This window comes from Lagopus muta, chromosome 19, assembly GCF_023343835.1.
Source record: "Lagopus muta isolate bLagMut1 chromosome 19, bLagMut1 primary, whole genome shotgun sequence".
Classification (NCBI taxonomy): Eukaryota; Metazoa; Chordata; class Aves; order Galliformes; family Phasianidae; genus Lagopus; species Lagopus muta.
In genome coordinates, this window is record NC_064451.1 from 4,131,921 (window position 1) to 4,148,996 (window position 17,076).

The 17,076-nt window shown below is 48.2% G+C and overlaps 1 protein-coding gene across 1 annotated transcript in view; it reads right to left on the minus strand.

Annotated features, from left to right (window-relative positions):
- The window catches only part of BRINP1 (BMP/retinoic acid inducible neural specific 1), an 80,454-nt gene extending 64,075 nt beyond the window's left edge, over positions 1-16,379 (minus strand). Inside the window, exon 1 of the mRNA XM_048965798.1 lies at positions 15,957-16,379. The gene's annotated coding sequence lies outside the window, so the exon portion shown is untranslated. The remainder of the gene's footprint in view (positions 1-15,956) is intronic.
- Positions 16,380-17,076: the final 697 nt, after the last annotated feature.

Sequence of the window (17,076 nt, forward strand, 5' to 3'; positions counted from 1 at the left end):
TCAAAATGGAGTTTTAAATAAATATGTAAATAAATAAGTAAAACCACACAAGCAACATAAACACAAACAGCAGAAATCTGAGGGTAAGGATTCTGTGAGGAAATAGCATGTCCATTTTCCGAGCAGCTCTGTCAGCTCAGTGATTGCACAGCACAACTCAGGTCTCGTCTGCACATACGAAAGCCAACCTCTCTGCTTGTTTTATAAATAAAGAAATACATAAGTAAGGAAAATGCAGATTTTCCCAGAGTAGAATCTGTGTGTAATGTTTTCATGAGCGTCAGGGACTTAAACATCTTAATACCATTCACCTCCTTGGGGCCTTTGGCTTCTAAACCACTTACGGGCTTTTGAAAGATATATTCCTCCTCCTCCTTGCATGTCTACCTGTTTGAGCCTTTTTTTTTTTTAAATCTCTCTCTCTTTTAGAGCCCATTTTTGCTCCTCCGCACGTAGCAGAGCAGAGTTGCTCCCCATGCATTTGTGCCGTCAAGCCGGTGCAGGAGGCGGTGGAAGCGAGTTGAAAAAAAAGGGCAAAAGAGAAGCGAGAATGGGCACAACACAGAGCAGAGCCTGCAATGATGCAGCTCCATCGATCCTTCATTTCATGGATGAAAATGTCCCTGATGGCCCCTGCGCATTTGCTGCTGTTCGATCGGAGACGGAGGGCAGCGGGGCTCGGTGCTCCACGCTATGCCCTGCGCTGCTGCCTGCAGGCTGGGAGGCAAGGCCGAAGAATTGAGCATCCCCTGTCTTTCGAGGTTTATTTAACATAGCAGGGGCTTTTCTGCCTGCTTTCCCTCTTTAAGGGAGGTGTCCTTACAGCCAGGCACCACAACTGAAATGCTGAATCCCCCCGTGCAGCTGCTCAGCGTGCATCTTCGCATGCAGATTCGCCTGGTTGTCTACAGTTGCTCCAGCTGGTCTGTCACTACAGATTACAGCTTTTTTGCTAATAGCAAGGCACTGCTCAAGTCTGAGACTTCCATTAAGGGCTGATGTTCCCACCTCCCCATCCCACAAATGGCTCCCTTCCAGCCAACGCTTCTGTATGCTTGGCCTTGTTGCTACAGTGCAAGAGGAGCAAAGTGCCTCCATTTGTTTCCATGTTAGACAACAGTGGAACAAGTTGAAGGCAGAAAAAGGTGATAGAGGATGAAGAAATTTGAAAATTGGGACTTAGTAGCTTGAAGGGTGAGCTCATCCCTTGTCACCTGCACATTCATAATATTGCAGCCCCATCCCTTTGACAGCAACAGTACCACCGATCACTGAATTATCCCCTGGTCCCTGAGTCCTTGAGAGAAATACTTCATGATGCCAAGCTGCACTGAGGAGTCTCTTTGGAGAGGAAGAATGCTCCTGCAGGGAGAGATTGCCCATCCAAGCCAGGTACTGGAAATCATTAGCCCTTCATTGCCAGAGGATTTGAAGGCTGCTGACAGATCGAAAAGAATTGGCATGGACACTTGACCTTTCTCCATTGCCAGGAGGAAATCATTGACCAGGAAGAATAGCACATGCTCTACTCATCTCTACAAGGGGAAGGAAGAAAGTCTGGAAGAATACAGAGCTATTTGTAAAACAAACACTACAGCTTCAGCACAACCTGTGCAGTTGGCCAATGCTGCACTTGTGGGCATGCTGGAGCAGTGACTTTCAGCTTGGCTCATGTCAGATGGCATCACAGCTCCTCCTGTTCCAAAGAGGACATTTAAAATGAGGGTCTACCCAGAAGATCCCTTGTGGATGCCAACAGATTCACACTTCTGCAGGCTGGGAACAGGACAGCACATGTTGAAGTGCAGTTTATCATTCATTAGCACAGTGTCCTACCAAAGAAAGAGCCAGGTTCCCTGCAACACCATGCACGCAACTGAGTTCCCCACTGCTTGATAGATCCCACACACCTCTGCATCCTTCCCAAGTGACTGTCTGACAGCGATCCAGAGAAGGTATCACATGTGTTTCTCTAACAGCCTGATTCCCAGGAAGACACTGTGCAATCATCTAGCCAAAACCAAATCTGAAAAACACCTCCATCACTGGTCATGACTAATTAATTCTGCTTCGACACTCCCCAGGGTACCTACCAGCTAGTAAGAGCTGCTGGAGGAAGAGACACTGCTGTGGAAAAGGAATAAATAGATTTTCCTCAACTGCAGCCATAGAATTAGATAATAAATAACTAGATAGATAAATAATTTTCTGTGAATGGCAAATCAAATGCAGAACGAGAACAAGAACGGCTAGCTGGCTTATCCCTGTGAGATCGAAGGTGTTTGGAAGGAGTTTCCAAAGAAGGATATTTAAAGTCTACTCTGCTTGTGAAGGCATAAGCCTGAAGTCATCTATCATGTCTAATGTGACTGTTTACAAAGACAGCCAACTATTCTTGGACATTTTATTCTTGATATAATATTCTTGGCTCAAAGTAGCTCAAGGAAGCGTCTTCCTAATTTACATCTCAGTTTTCTCCCTTCCCCTGCCTGGATTGCAGGCTTTGTTCCCAGAGTATCAGTACAGTCTCCCCCACCAGTTGCTGTGTTTTTGGCCTCTATTCTCCAGGGAGCTATAGGTACCAGCCCAGATATGGATTCTTCAGTCTCATCTCCTATCTGGCCCTTAAATGCTTCTCCTCCTTAAATCCATGCGCTCTGTTCACACCACTCCATTAACCATACAACAGAGACTCCGGAGACAAAAATGTTAATTCTGCACAACTTGAGGACATCGGCAGGAGTTCCAGCAGCATCCCGGATTCAGGTACTGACCCCATAGTGTGCATTGTACCAAGCAGATGGCAGTCTAATCCCTGCCAGCACGCAATGCCCAGCGCGCAGAGAGCACCCGTAACCCCTGTCTGATCAAATATGCATACTCACATCTGATTTTACTCGAGCACTAGAAGTCCCTGTGCACTAACTCATCCAGACAAATCAAATGCGAGACATCCAGACTTCAGGTCCTGTCACAGCAAAGAGAAGAAAGCTGTTGCTTCCTCTTCGCTCACATATCTCTGCCCTGTAAGTCTCTGCTCTACTTTTGGCCCTTTGACCCTTTCAGACAGGCCTATGCTTTCCTTCTTAAATGTTCAGTTTGGATCCTGTGCTCCTCCTGCAACCAAGGCTTCCACTCCCTGCCCACCTTCCTACACACCTTCAGCTGGAATCTGTTCACATCTGTGCCTTCCCTCCTTCTTGCTTCTCTTCTCCTTCATCCATCCTGCTCCTTGTTCAACCCCTGCAGCAGGCACAGGCAGGACACGTTATTAACACCTGCCACTTCATTAGTCATCTTCTGCAGGAGGAGCAGGAGAGGAGAAAAGAGGAAAGTGTGCAAAAAGGGAGAGGAAGGAAAGTCGAATTAGAGGAAGAATGATGAAGAACTGAAGGTGTGAATGAGAAAGTGCTGGAGAAGAAGAAGTATGAGAAAAACCTAATGGGTGAGAAAGGGATTTATAATTAATCTGCAGTCTAGTGAGAGAGCAGGGGAATGGAAGTCAAGACTCTATGCTTCTCCAAAGGCTTCTACTACTGATTTACTCCGTGACTCCAGACTAATCTTTTTATTTTCTCTTTTATCTCCCACTGCTCTGTACCCTTTGAGTATAAGTTATTTGAGGTACGGATTGTTTTAAACTCTGTGTTTAAAAAGGTTTCCTTAACAAAGGAAACCGCAATCATAGGCACTGAAGATGCAAGATGTTATTTTTAACACGCACTAAAATCAGGCACAAAAAAGTGCTATGGGATCGACTGACAATGCTTATTAATTCAGGCTGAATCCATTAGATAGTGGTTGTCAGGAAAAAAAAGCCAGGATAGGAGAAATCTAAACGAGTCCAAGTACAACTGTGTTATTTCTAAACTCTCACACAGCGCTGTTGACTTTTACAGTACCTTACTCTCTTCTAGTCTAAACCTACACTTAACAGAAAATTTAAAGTAAAACAGTTAGATGTACAGAAAAATGAGTGAGCTAATCCTTATTTCCAAAATGTGAGAACAGTTCTCAGGAAATAATCTCAAAGAGATCAGATTTACTTTTTCCATTAGAAATTGGTGCATACAGCTCTTTTATTTTGAGACTGTCACAACACCCTTTTCTACCTCTTCTTTCTCTGAATTCTTGCTTTCCTCTTCTTTTGGATCCTCTCTGTTTTTTTAAGCACACCTCCCTCTAACATGTAACCAGAGGCATCAGGTCTCTGCAGAAAAACAGAATGAGTGATATCCAAATGCATCTGACATTAAACAAAACAAAATGCAGGGCTCACTACTATCAGCAATCCCTAATCCAACCCACCAAAGAGTGCTTTGAATGAGATGAAGACAGCAGGAACAGAAGCAGCATGTATAGGGGATCCTGCTCTCCTATTCCTTGGGCATTCACAGAATCACAGAATCACAGAATCACAGAATGGGCAGGGTTGGAAGGGACCTCAAGGATCATGAATTTCCAATCCCCCCACCACATGCAGGCCACCAACCTTCCCATTTCATACTAGACCGAGCTGCCCAGGGTCCCATCCAATCTGGCCTTGAACACCTCTAGGGACAGGATTCTCTGCCTTCCATTCCCACTCCTGAGCTCTCAAGCATGCTGCTCTGCTCCCATCCATCCACTGCCAGTCTCAGTCACAGAGGTACTGAGGGAAGCATCACCCGCTTAGCTTCCTGCATCCACTGGATTTAACACTGAATTGTATTCACAGATAGCTGCAGACAAACAGTAATGCTGTGCAAGCACAGCAGAGCGTGTGTTTGTCCCCAGCCCTCCTGGCCACATCTATTACAGCACCTGAGGTGTCCCAGCACCAAAGAAGTATCCCTGATCTCTGTGACAGGATGGGCTTAGGGACTGCTCTTTGCTGCTCTCAAGGCTCTGTGCTTCCTCCCTTCATCTCAGAACCTGCTGTATTAACAGGGGAGAAGATCCATCTGCGCATTACCTTGACATAAGCTGCAAAGGCAGAGACAAACCCAGAGCTGCACCCTTCCTAACACAGTGATTTCTTCCACCATGAGCAGCCTGGAGGAGCAGAAGCGAGGAAAAAAAGCTATGGGAAAACATACTGACTGTTTTCAAAATTAAAAACAAACAAAGTAATGAGAAGCACTGCAGGAGAATCCACTGGTAGGAAGGACTTCTGCTCTTCTTTTTAATGTAAGCAGTTTTATCATTAATTGCTATTTACTGCAAATGTTGGACTTGGTAAAAAAGCTAATACACTGCACTGAAATAGCAATCTCTATTCAGGTGTCTCAGAGAACAGTATGTATGTGCATGCATGGATACGTGCACTTGCATACTGCCTTGTGCACAGTGTGTAAGCAAAACTCTGCATCTGTGTGCAGGAGAGGGAAAAAGGTACAATCAACACATTCTTCCTTTATATATTCCAGCAAAAGGCTAACTTCATTAGCGGTCTTAGGTAATGAGAAGATAAGTAAATGCAGGTCAGACTACTAAACACAGAGCCATTTTGCTGAGGTGGTAGGGAGTCAGATGCAAACCGGAGCTGCTTTTGCCCAGCTGGAAATTTAAAGACTCAGCACTGCTTAACACCGGTCTTTGGGGGACTATATTTCCTGAGGACACAGGTTGCTGAATTCTTCAAAAAAATCCAGATTTTTCCTCATGCCAAATGTGGAGCCGAGTTCCCTGAGTGGTTCATATTCACCGTGTGAGCCGGGGGGCTCGGAACCGCAGCTTCAACTGAAGAAATTCAGCTCCTATGTACGGAAACGCACGCATTTAAAAAGCTCTTCTGGAAGATACCAACCTAAGTGACCTGCCCAAGGTCATATATAACACGTTGGTGACAGCATCAGAATTGAACCATCTTGCCACGGCGCTGCTTTATTCACACAGCGCTGCTGCATCCCAAAAACAGCCGCTGCTCCCGGTCCGCTGCTGCCTTCCACTCCTTATCGCAGTCTCCTTAGAGACACATCTGTCCTGTGCTCCGTAAACCATAATATACCCATAGTCTTTTATTCACTATCCGTCACTTTGCAGTTTTATTGCAGATCCCTGAGTTATCCAGCCTAGCTTACAATCTGCTTATTCCTGCCAGCCATTCTCCTTTCTAACCCGCACCTCACATTTCATTCTTGTCAGTGTTTTAAGCCTTTCAGGTACTTGAAATGCAGGGACAATTCTCATTCCCTGGGGCAAATCCAGCAGAATTTCACCAAAGCCAACCTGCTGGTTCCTTTCTACCTTTTCTCTATTTTTAATGCAAATGGTTGGAAACCAGAACCTAGCAGCAGTCTCTGCGGTCACATTCGAACCAGTCCTTCAAGAATACTAACTCACAACTGCCATTTTAAAGCTCCGATTCCAATTCATGCTGTCTTTAAATTTTACTTCCCCCCTATTTTCTGCTCCCTTCATCAGAAATCAATCTTCCAATAATGCAGGTAAACTGCAACCCAACCCGCAGCTACTTTTCTGCTTGCATCTTTCTCATGCATTTTGCAGAATGAAAACTCTGTTGTCCATTCTTCTTTCCAGCCAAGCCTATAAGCACAGTAATCATCACACCTACGGAACACCTTGCCAGCAGATTTGCACCTGCCTGTCACATCTCTATATTGTTTGCAAGCCAGGAAGCAAAAGAACCATTTTTTTCTTGATGTGGCAATTTGTCTCAGCACTCACACCTGCTTTTCCAGTGACCTTTGTGTTCCTGCCTACCAGCTCTCCTCTCCCTCCCAGCTCCAGCCACATATCTCTCCTGGAGCTTTATTCCATCTACAGTATGTGCTCTCCTCACAGCCATCAGCTTTTCTTCCTTCCCACCTTTCTGAAGGAAGTGCACTTTAACTACCTATCCTAGAGCAGCTGGTTGAGGAAGAGCAGTTTCTTTGCACACCTGGTGATGCCTACGGCCACAAGACATGTGGTCTTCAGAAAGCATCCCCTGCCAAAGCAAAGCACCTCTGTCTGTATACGACAGCCTGCTTTCCCTTTGGCAACAGGAAAATAAGACTGACGTGAAGGAAGGGTATGGAGGAGGGCAGGTCTTCCCACCAACACAGCCCTGGTGGTGGTAGAAGATGCTGGGCACGAGACAGGATTCTGGTCAGCACACAGCACCATGAGGTGATCCACATCTGGGGAGCACCTTGGAATACTCTGATGCACAGGGCTGCAGCATGGGATGGAGGAGATGGGACACAAAAGAGCTCTGTCAATGCTATCTCCTCTACCAGGGCAGTTTGGTTGAAACTCCAGATGCACCAAATCATTTATCTGTGCCGCAGCCTTCCTCTGTGAGCCTGGGGAAATTCTTTAAGGTGATCATTCACACACACCTTAGAGACTGATTTTTCAAGTGTTCGACATCCCACTGCGATATTAAAGGCCCTGTTTTCTCAAACGTCCCGTTATTTTGCCACTGACTACTTTCAAAATTAGTAAAGGTTAAGAGTGAGCTCCCAATCCTGCAAACTGAAATGCTTCCACTGACTGTAATAGGATTTGAATCGATCCCTGAGCTCTGTGCTGCACTTCCCCTTCTACAGAGCAGTGGTGACAGCATTCCCTGCCTCTTTTCTTACTCCTCTGTCTGGACTGCAGGCCCTCAAGGGCAGAGAGCTCACATCCATACAGTACCTTGCACAGGAGACTGCAGGCTCCTCAGGGCTCCGTGCCGTCCTGCAGATAACAGCAGCGATAAACGAAGTTGAAATGTGCAGCTCAGGGTCATTGCAGCTGCTTACAACCTCCCATTTTATGTGCTGCTTCAATATCTGCTGTAATCTTTGAAATTACTTATGTGGGAGTTGACACAGAAGAGGAGATTGTTGGATTGATATTCTGTTTGGCAATGATGAAAACCTTTTTAAAAAATACCACCTTAACCCAGCACCCACAGAAGCAATTTGCTAATCTCTTTGCTGACTTAGCTTCTATCAGTCATATTACCAAGACCAGCCATATTACCACAACCAACTTTATTACCTGGCCAACCATATTATATTCTTCCTAGGCAGAGAGAAAATGTCCTTCCTGACCCCAGAAGATGGTCAGCCTTTGCTTTGAAGCACCAGATCTGATTACCATTGCCCTAGATTGCAGAGCTGCAAATGCTATTAATTGCTACAAAGTTGTGTAGCCCTTTACACTTCAAATCCACCCAGACTTTCATCTCAGCGACATCCTGCAGCAGGGAATTGTGTAGCTTCACTATAGGCTGAAGAAAGGACTATTTCCTTTTAATTTGCCTTAAAAGTTGTGCCCTTTAATTTTGATGTGTCCCTTGTTCTTGTATCATCAAAGCATTAAAATGTTTCTGATCACTTTTCTCTCTAACCTTCAGATACTTTTGTGCTGGAACCCAAAGGTACCTTCTTACTCCTAAGCTTTCCCAGACTAAATAAACTATTCTTTCCAGTCTTTCCTCATTTAACTTGTTAATATTTGTAAAGCAATTTAAAATATATTAATACAGTTCAATTATAATATCGTTTCTATTTTTCATCCTCCCTTTTAATGTCTCAAGTATCCATTTAATTTGCCATCAATCTCCATTGATTCTCCTTCTGATGATATGTTAGTCTTTATAATATCCTGGGGAATATTTCTTCTGCCTTCCTGACCAGCATTTTGGAACAAAGAAACTGAACTCCATCAGATCATAAACATGATTCACTCTGCACTCCACACGCGTATGGATTTGCAGTTGCTTAGACTTTGATCTTGGAATCAGATTTCATTATGCCCATGGTAATTGGAAATGTGTCTGTGTGATTCGGGTTGCAGGATCAGGCCCTCTGCAGACATGATGGCTCTGGGTTGGTGACAGTTCAGCATGTATTTGAAAGCCTATGTTCAGTATTCCTTGAGCAATATTTAAGCCCTCAGTAACGTATTCTGCAGAATTCTGCATGCCATGGAGACAAGGATGTGATCTGATGTCTGTCCAGCCACAAACAGGGCAGGGATGGCAAATGAAAAATGGTTACTCACTCTTTCTCATCCTACAGAAAAGTTGGAGGCACCTAAGGAAATTATGTGGTAGCAGATATATATATATATAAAAAAACCCAACCAAAACTGAAATTCTTTTGCACACAACCTGTAACTTTCCTTTACTGCAGGATGCTGTGAAAACCAAAAGCACAACAGCCGCACCGACAAGAGCTGGGCTCCCACTGACACCGCATGCAGCTGTCGTGGGACAACTGGTGACCCAATCCCTTCAGGGCCCACCACTGACCCATGGGACACAAAGCCATTGCTAAATCGACCCTTCACTTCAGCCAGAGTGGCAGCTCTCAGCTCTTTCACTGTTATCCCCTCTCAGCCTCTTAATTGAGGGACTTCCATTGGCCTCTGATGGTTTTTTTTTTACTTCTTGGAGCACCCTGTATTTATTTTTTCCATTCTGTAAAGATGCTCTGTTCCAGCAATTTCAACAAATGTTGCTTCCTCCCTGGTTTTGGTGAGACCACTTCCGAGCTGCTCTCATTTTTAATGCAGTCTGACCCATCTCCACTGCCAAAATGCACCTCTCCTTGCTCCATGTCACTGCCTTACATCCTGAGCAGCACTTTCACTTCTGATCATCACGTTTTACCATTAACTTTCCTCCTCAAAAAGTAAAGAAAACTACTGATACGTCTATCTATAAGTGTACTATATCTCTCTCTCTCTCTCTCTATATATATATATTTATAAGAACCCAAATTTCAGCTAATAGGCTTCTTTTAGCCAGCACGACATAAATATTGATGTAGAATCCTAACTGGTGGCTTTTCCCTGCCTTGTTACATTCAACTGCTCACTGGCCTAAAATACAGTGCAGTGCAACCCACCCTCATTTTCAAATACTTTATAGTTCTCTTCAGGAGAATGGAAATGGCAGATAAACACATTTATCAGCATTCTCAGACATAAAACAGTGGAGCCTGGAGTTGTTTTGCAGGAACAACTCTGAATTTGGACGGCATGACATAAGCAATTCTAGAAATAGCTGCTGGTCTTAAGGCTACATTACCTGTGTCCCCATTGCCGCTTTCTGTCCGTTCATGGTTTCAGTACAAACAATATGTTGCCTTTGTTAATTCTCTCCTTGGATTTCCTCAGCATTTCTCAAGTGTTCTTCAGTCTCACCTCGTGTCTCATCATCTCTCCCTGCTCCCTTACAACATGCAGCTGATTTTGACTGCAAGTCTCCCCCCGCACTGAGCAGTGCCAAGAAATGCCTGGATAATTCTTCCATCCTCATACTGTAGGCAAGGAGGTGACCCGAGCCAGGAGGGACCTAAAGCCATATATGTACCCCAGCATATGCCTGAGACTTTTGCTACCCGCTCACCATCTGTACCTGCCTGAAGAGCAGTCACATGCAGAAAGCAGTCAGGCTGCTCCAGCACTCAGAGCCTGCCTGGCTGCTGTGTATTCCACCCATCCCAGAAGTCCAGCTAGAGATTCACACCTGCTTGTCTTGGTTTTCCTGCTCATCCTGACGCATTGGTGTCCTCCCCAGGGTCATGGTTCAGATCCTTCTGTCCTTCCATGGTTAATTTTAGCTTCTTTGCACTTTTCTAACTATGGCTCTGAACAAGCATCTTTTATTTATTCTCCTGGTCCTGGCAGCACGTCTGGAATGTATTGCTTACACCAGGCAATGGTTCTAAAGCTTGCCCTTTTGGTCTTCCATGCTGCTTAGCAAGTCAGCATCCATAACTGCAAGGATAAATTATCACAAAGGTCTCCAATGTTTGCAGTGTATCTGACAACCTCATACATTGCTCCAGCAGGTAAAGAGACGGCTAAATGGGATCAGTTGTGCCGACTCAGTACTTCTGGCCAAAACTGCATCCAAAACCATGACGGACACGGCAGAATCCAAAAAGCAGGCCAGGTTCTAAATCACACTCTAAATCAAACCCCACGATAGAGATCCTCACTCACCACGAAGCCAGTTAACTCCCCCAGCTTCGGCAGGCTGTGCTGACTTACAGCAAGCAGTTCCTGGCTTTTCACAGGTACTCGCTGTGCATTTCAGCTGCAATATGCATAGATACAAAAGTCCCAGCTACAAGAACACCTGCCATAAGGCTCCAGGTTTTTTCTTCTATAAACATGGTCAAAGAGCATGCTTCCTCTCAGGAGAGCCACGAGACAGGTCACAAGCATGAAGGACTGCAAGAACCAGAGCTACTCTGTGGTCTTAGGTCCCCTTACTCTGCTAGAAATCATACAAAATGAGAGAGCAGAGGGGAGTGTGAGAGCTCTCTTTGCTCCTGTGCCGTGTTTTCATTTCCAACAAAACGCCCTGGAGCAAATTTTTATGTATGTATGTATTTATTTATTTATTTTTGGAGATGCCCTTGTGTGTGAGAACATCTCATAGGTTGGTTTGCAAGGTTTTGCTTCACTGTTTGGTATGTATCAGCACAGAGCTGGCTTTGCTGTGATCTGTTAACCTGGGAGAGGAAAGGTGTCACTGTGATGGTTTTATTCTATTCAAAAGTGCTCTCTGCTAATGCACACAGAAAAAAAATTGTAGGGATTGAAAGCTGCGCTGGTGATCCTGGCATTTGAGCTACTTCTTCCCAGCATTTCTATCACTAACACCAACACTGCACAATGACAGTGCGTCTGGCAAAGGCTGCTCACCCTGTCCTCCTCTGGAGGCCACCATTTGAAGAAGACTGTTTAGATTCTTTGCTCTGCTCAGCTGCTGCTGCTTCAACTTACTGATGTTCCCACTGCCACTGTAAGGGGTGAACCATCAACAGCACAACGACACAGGAGGGGGAAATGGTGTGAGTGAGAGCATGGCAGCTTCTTGTGTCAACATCCAGAGATGTACCATGGGCAGGGTGGGGGGGCTTGGTGGGATCCATGGGGATCCAGCACCAAGCAGGCCTGGCAGGGGGCACGGCAACAGTGCTGAGAGTAGGTAAGGTATGCCTTGTAGGCAACTGTAAGATGGATGTAGAGCACATGACTTCAGAAAAACAAATAGAAAAAATAAGTAAGCATCTTTCTCTGTCTCTCCTGTGATGCTGCTCGCAGGCCTTCCTGCCTCCAGGCTGTAAGCAAACAGCTCACCGTACACAGGTCTGCATCCCCAGCCCAGCATTGAGGGAACCCAAGGCCTGACACTCAGTTTCTTTCCAAAGGGACATGTTCATGTCACCTTCACTTAGGATCTGATCCAGCATCCCTGAAACAAACTTCAGTCTTTCAATTTTCTCCATCTCATTCTGCATCCGCTGTCTTATTTCTGCTCTTTCTTGCACCCCTCCCATCCACTAGTCCTAGCACTTTTTCTTCCCTGAAATGGAACAGTTCAGCTCATCATGCCAGCACAGCTGTCCCATGCCTACTCTCAAACCCAGGTGAACATCACCTCATTCATCGAGTCCATCCCTGCCCATGCTTGACTCCCTCTGGACAGACAAACCCAGCAGCCATACCCCATTTCCCATTCCCACACTGACCACAGGCTGCAGCCTCATCACATCAAGCTCTGCACCTCCGCATGGCAACACCGAGCTGCATGGCGAGCAGGGAAAAATCCAGAGCACTCTGTGCTGCCCCACAGAGCTGAGATGCTTTGCCCTATCCCAGCCCCATAGGGCAGCCACCAGAGCAGTACTGTGGGTCTACGAGAAGCCTGTTCCCTCCATGCATGGATGTCCTCCCTGGGAGGAAATGGGCCAAGGTCCTTACAGTTGTTAACAATCTCATGGTAGTTTTACAAGAGGAATGGCGTAAATCAAACCGTAGGACACCAGCTACCCAACTCTGGGTAATTTATATTCTGTCTCACTAAGTTCATCTCTGCACTTTCAATGCGTGAAGTGATTTTTCACTTCCCCTGTAGTATTTGCTGGCACGGAGAAGCTGCTGGGCTCCGTCCCAGAAGTAGCTGCATTTCATCACCGCGTAAAGGATTCCTGCATGCTTGGGGCCAGATCCTCAGCAGGAATCCTGCACCCGCCAGGATCCGGCCCAAACACATTCAGCTGCACCTGGGCTCCTCGGAGAAGAGAGCCCTGTTGGTGTTTATCGCTTCCCCCACCCTCACCCCCAAGTTACTAGCAGCCCTTGGCTCCCTCGCACTCCGGGCAGGGAGAGGCAGTACGCCCTGCTCGGCTCCGCTCGGCCCGGCTCGGCTCCGTTCGGTCCCACTCGGTCTCGCTCGGCTCCGCTCGGCTCCGAGCCCGACCGCTGCGTGGAACCACAGCGCCCCCTCCTGGGCCAAAGCAGCGCCGCCCGCCCCGCGGCCGCGGAACGGCTCCGCACGGGCGCAGCGGGTTGCGGATCTGCGCGGCGGCGGATGGAACTCTGCAGCCAAGGTAACACGAGAGAGGTCCCTGCGTGGTGCCCAGTCCACAGGCAGCATGCCGTGGGTTTTGCAGTGCCGTTTCCTGAGCTTTTTAAATGCTAATTTTGGGGTTTTTTTTTGGAGCAGATGGAGTAAACCTCCCTGCATCAGCTGCTCCACACCCTGGTGTAAACTCCAAAAATCCACATCCAGCTCGGAAGGCGGGTAGGGAGATGATACAGAGGGAGCTTGGCTGGTGCTGGTTTGTGCAGCCGTTTCCCGAGCAGTGCTCAGAGCAGGCACTGAGACTGTGCCCGAGCAGAAGAGGAGGCTCTGAGGTATTTCTGCTGCACAGACAGCAGCAGTCAGAGCTCCATGAGAGTGTGCAGCATCAGCCTCACGCATACTTCTAGTGTAGTAAACAGTGCAGGTGAGGAGGGAACAGGGCTACACACTCCACCAGGATTCTGTGTTCGTCTCCTTTGGGACACCCTTTTACCTACAGCACACCTTTTCACCCTGTGTTCCTCCTCTCCAAAGTTTCACCATAGACTTCAATTGGCCTCATCACAATCCTGCTTTGGGAGAACGGCACAGCTTCCTTCCTAGGCCCTACAGAAAGGGGAAGGGGAGGAAGGTCAGAGGGGAATGCTGCATAAATACCTCTAATGCACTGACATCACCTCCCCTGTGTGCACTGTGCCTGCTCTGACTGAGGAGGCTTGCAAAGGCAGATTTGTGTTTGCGCTCTACGGATGGGAATTGCTCTGAACCTGGGTGAGACTGAAGCAGAGTCTGCACTGTGCGCATTTAGCTACAGATTCATGTGTGGTTTTGCTCACAGATGGAAAAAGCAATGCAACTCCAGCAGAGCTCTTCACATTCTCAGAGTGGTCCTTCAACAGAGAGGGAATGACGGCTGTGGGATTACCACTGCTCTCCCAAGCCATTCCCTGCTCCCTGGCTGTTGCTCTGCTCTTCCAGCAGTGAAATCAGTGCTGAGTTTCTGGGAACATGCAAAGAGCACTAAAACAAACATAGACTCACAAAACGCTTTTTCAGCTGAGTGGCAAAGGGCTTTGGAGGCAGACAAACCCCAAATCAATGCCTGGAATCAGCTACAAAGGACAAGATGATACCGAAAGAATAAATCACCTACCAGGAGACCTGCAAGGAAGACAGCGTGTGCATGCTTGTGTGAACATCTGAATCCTTGGTTCACATAATGACAGTCTCAGCGCAGTCCTGCACGTTACGGTGTTGATGTGTAGATCAGCACTGTGTGTGTGTTGTGCAGGGGAACTGCGGGGCTGTGCAGCTTCCATGCCAGGGTGAGACTGAGATGCTGTGCTTAGCATGGGGTGAGTTCACAACGCGTGTTTTGTGTGCTTAGCGTGTGCAAGCGTGCAAGGAAAACCCGACTGCTTGTCTGTGTGCGGTGTGGGAGGGAGAGAGCCTGGGTTTGTCTGGCTGTCACTCACGAGAAGATCTGATCAATCTTCTTCTTTTTCAAGGCATAAAACAGACATATCCTTTTATATTTCTTGCAGCAAAGCATCGCCTCCTTTTGACTTGGTGTGTCTGCTTCTCAATAACCCTCAAATACTTCTTTACAACTCCCAGAAAAGCAGCTTAACTGCCATTAACAAATTATTGTTATGCATCCAGATGAGCAGCCAGAGTAAAGCATGAAGGATCCTTCTGTCCTACCTAGCGCAGATGTCAATCACAAGGCTAAAGCCACACATTAATGCTGCCAGCGCTTCATCTGCTGCTTGTTTCTCTCCACAAAAAAGAACTGTATACAAGAAGTGACCTCCCCCCCCCCCCCCCCCCCCCCCCCTTCTCATCTCTCAAGTAAAGCGCAGATGGATTCTCTGAAGCCAAAAGATACGCTCACACCTACAGCACCACTCTCTTTTGGATTTTAACCCCAGGCTGTGCCGGACCCTGAGGATGATGACATGGTGGGGAAATGCCCTCTGTCATCCTATTCCCCATGGGCAAAAAAGGCAAACTTGTGCTCCACGACAGCACTGAGGTGGGAGAATCCAATCTCCTGAGCTGTGGGATGCGGCCCCTCCGCCATCGCTGCCCTCCCCCGGCTCTGCCGCTGTCTCCCAGTCCCCACTCCAAGTAGAGGCAATCAGCCCAGTGTGAGATTCGAGGCGACAGACTTTCCTTTTCCTCCGCGATTTGGTTGTCACTTGCTAAAACGGAGCGGTGGATTAAGTGGAGATGACACCATCTCCTTGGGGACGGTCCCCCCCCCCCTCTCCGGGATGTATCGATACTCGGAATACAGATGGAGCCTGGCTGCCTCCCACCCCCGGCTCGGTGCCAACATAGCCGGAGCTGAGCCCCCCCCATTGCCGGGCATCCTCCAAAGGCTGCGTCCTTCCCAGCGCTCCCAATGCTCCCATGTGCCGACAAAGCTCGGCCCCACTCTTCCCCCTCCCTCCCAAGTACTACACAGGACCTCTGCCATCCATTCCTCCGGGAACTCCGTGCTGCCCAATGTGGGGTGCGGAGCAGAGGCAACACTTGTGCGGGGCTGGGGGCGGAGGTGCCGCGGGCGTTACACAACGCGGCCGAGGCAGGACGGGGATGTCGGGGCAGCGGCACCGCTGCAGCCGCAGCGCCGCGTTCGCCTTACCTGATGCTAATGTCCCTCTCTGGCGGAGATCTGCTCGCCCGTGGGTTTTATTCGGCTCGGTAGGAACTTGTGGGAGAGCTTCTCTGTCCAGCTTGCATACTGGGTGCTGGGTTGATAATGCAGGCGTGAAAATCCTGGGGCTCTAGCAGTCCTTTTCATGCTCAGACAGAAAATCCCCCTCCTTGATCCAGATCGCGGGCATTAAGGGCAGAGGAAAAAAAAATCCCTGTTTTATTCTTTCCTCTTTCTTTTTGCTTTTTCTTTTATTCTTGCTTCCCCCCCCCCCTTTCCTTATTCCTGTGCCCCCCCTCTCCTCTGCTGCTCAGTTCGTAGCCATCGGGGGAAGGAGCAGAGGCAGCAGGGAGAATGGAGAGGGGGTTAGAAATAAAAATGAAAAGGGCTCCAGGAGGGAAGCAAGAGGCTGGGCTTGCCACAGGGGGAGGGGCTTGAAGCGGCCTGGAGAGGATGAATGGGGAAGAGGAAAGCAGGGAGGAGCCCCAGCCTGGCCATTTTATTCTAAGAAGTGTTTTGTACATAATTAGGAAAGGGGGAGGGACGGAGGAGAGGGGAGCGGGGGGGGGGGGGCAAAAAGGAGGGACTTCAGCTCCGTCCAGACGGAGCCTGGGCCGTGGGAAGGGAGCATGAGATGGGGAAGGGCCGCTGGGGCTTGGGGGAATCTAAACTTGCCTGCCTCCCGTTTTTGGAGAGGAAGCTGCAGCGGAGCTGATTACGATTCCAGGCAGCCCCCATCCACTAAGTATTTTAAATATATATTTTTTCCTCTTCCCCTACGTTCCTTTTCTTCCCTCGTTTTCTCCTTGACGGATCCAGGCAGCGCAGGGCTCGATTCTCCGAGCAGGCTGGATGGAAGGAAGGAAAGAGGGTGGGAGGACGCGGGGGGCTCCGCGCTGGGGCTGCCCCGCCTCTCGGGGCGGACGGAAGGATCCGGCCGGGTGCGGTTCAGCACCACGGACAGTTCCGTCCCGGCGGGAGCCCCTCGAGCTTACAACCGGCAGCAGCGAGCCGAGCCGAGCCGAGCCGATCCGAGCCGAGCCGATCCGAGCCGAGCCGAGCCGAGCCGCCCCGGGGGGCAGCGAGCGGCCATCTGCTCTCCCCCAGG